Source organism: Pongo abelii, chromosome 19 (genome assembly GCF_028885655.2).
Source record: "Pongo abelii isolate AG06213 chromosome 19, NHGRI_mPonAbe1-v2.0_pri, whole genome shotgun sequence".
NCBI classification, from domain to species: Eukaryota; Metazoa; Chordata; class Mammalia; order Primates; family Hominidae; genus Pongo; species Pongo abelii.
In genome coordinates, this window is record NC_072004.2 from 15,548,325 (window position 1) to 15,550,959 (window position 2,635).

Genomic DNA, 2,635 nt, shown 5'->3' on the forward strand with positions numbered 1-2,635 from the left:
ACAAATGGAATGTTTAATGAGCATTACTATCTCTACTACATGCAACCTTCAATAAATTATTTTACTTCTCTCAGTATTAGTTACCTACCTGTAACATGAGGTTACATGGTACATAATGGTCATTCTTCCCTCTTGGGGAGAAACACATGAGATAATATATAAAGGAAATTTAATAAGCTCTAAGAGTTATACAGATTTAAAAGGCCCATAGTACCTATATGTTGGAGTTAGTGTGCCATCACTTCTACACACACACACACACACTCACACACACCCTTACCTATTTAGAGGTCTGGGTCAAAGAATACATACTCTGGGGGATGTAGAATTAGAATGTGATTTTACTAGGGCCAGGCGTGGTGGCTCACACCTGTAATCCCAGCACTTTGGGAGGCCAAGACAGGCGGATCACCTGAGGTCGCGAGTTCAAGACTAGCCTGACCAACATAGAGAAACCCTGTCTCTACTAAAAATACAAATTAGCCGGGCGTGGTGGCGGGCACCTGTAGTCCCAGCTACTTGGGAGGCTGAGGCAGGAGAATCACTTGAACCCAAGAGGTGGAGGTTGCAGTAAGCCAAGATCACGCACTGCACTCCAGTCTGGGCAACAAGAGAGAAACACCGTGTCAAAATAAAAAAAACAAAAATGTGATTTTACTTCCATTTTACTAGCACCATACAGTCAATTCACCTGTATCCAAGGCTGACACAGGGACAAAAAAATGGAAAACCACTTATCCTCAGTCTCTCCTAATTTCTTCAGTCTTAATGAAATAAGTGTCACAGATTTTATTTTCTAAAGACTATATCCCATCCCACATACTTCTTATTATAATGTAATCTTAACACTCCTCTCACCAAGTACTGGGCTCTATGTACCCTTCTATTGAAGCTGGATGGACCTTGGTTACTGCTTCATCCAATTAAGTATGACAGAAGAGACATCATGTGAATTCCAAGACTAATCATTAAAATGCCATGCACTTCTCTTGCTCTCTTGGAAGGCTCATTGTTAGAACCCAGTGCCAGGTTGTGAAGAAGTCAAATGTGCCCACATGGAGAAACTATACAGTGTAAGTGTTCCAACCGAGAGCCTAGCTGAGGCCACAGCTGACAGCCAATGTCAACCTCCAGGCCAGTAGCTGAAAAGCTCCCTGCCACTCCCTGGCTCCTTCCCCAGCCATCACTGTGCTCCATCCAAATTCCTGTCCCACAGAATTTCAGAGCATAATAAAATGACTTGTTTTTCACCAGTAATTCTAGGGGTGGAGTTTTATGTAGCAATAGCATCTCAACAGTGCAACTTGGCAGCTACTATAATATTCACTTAATTACTATATAAAGGACAACTAGGTATTTACTAAATTATTACACCTTTAATACTGTACTAACAACTAGAGTTGTTAGTACAATATGGAAAGTTAGTTCAAACGGAAATAATCATGGATAATGCTCAAAGTGCACTGTATCGACAAGAATCCAGTTAGGCTATGAGCAACAGAGAAGCCAGAACAGTAACACTTGAAGAAGGTAGTTCCTCCCTTCACTTTTATTAAAAGTTCAAACAGGTCGCCAGACACGATGGCTCACGCCTGTAATCTCAGTACTTTGGGAGGCTGAGGCGGGCAGATCACCTAAGGTCAGAATTCGAGACTAGCCTGGCCAATGTGGTGAAACCCCGTCTCTACTAAAAATACAAAAATTAGCCAGGTGTGGTGGCAGGGTGGTAATCCCAGCTACTAGGGAGGCTGAGGCAGGAGAATCACTTGAACCCAGAAGGCAGAGGTTGCAATGAGCCGAGATCACACCACTGCACTCCAGCCTGGGTGACAAGAGCAATAACTCTGTCTCAAAAAAAAATTCAGACAAGTAGTTCAGGGCAGCTATACCCACAAGATGGGATTCAGACAATATCTACCTCATTTCTCTGCCATTCACAAAACGAAGCCTTTACCACGTAGTCCAAGATGGCTGCTCTAGTTCCTGCTATTGTGTCTACCTTTCAGGAAAAAGGGGGAAGGGATGGGCATGCCTCCTCCTTTTAAGGATACTTCCTGGAAGTGTATCCATTGGCCCGAACTTGGTGATGTGGCCACACCAAGATACAGCAATAAAATCTAGGAAAAGTTATCTTTATTCCAAGATGCCACTCCCTAGCTAATTAGGTGGGAAATCTGTAGAAGGAGAAAAACAAATATTAGGGAATACACGGTAGCTCCTACCACATGCATATTCTAAAATTCATTGTTACTTGGTTTAGGATTGCAGTTCAAATAACACAGTTACCTAAAGAACTACACCAATGTATCCTTTGTTAGACTCTCAACCCTAAAGATTTAGGTTAGATCTTTCAGATTGTATTTTAAATTGTCTTTAGTGCAGTATCAATTCTCACCAGACAGAACAGCTAAGTAAAATAAAAAAGCTCTTAACAAATTATTAATTTTTAAGAAAGGAAAAGGCATTTAGAGCAAATATTTTCTCTAAAAATACTAATATATCATATTTTATATCCTACAGATATTCCTGTAATCTGTTTTCCTTGGGAAAGTCACTCAATAACCTGAAGTTCAGTTATATCATCCAAAGTATTACATATTTATCATGAGGGTTAAATGAGATTACGCACGTCAAG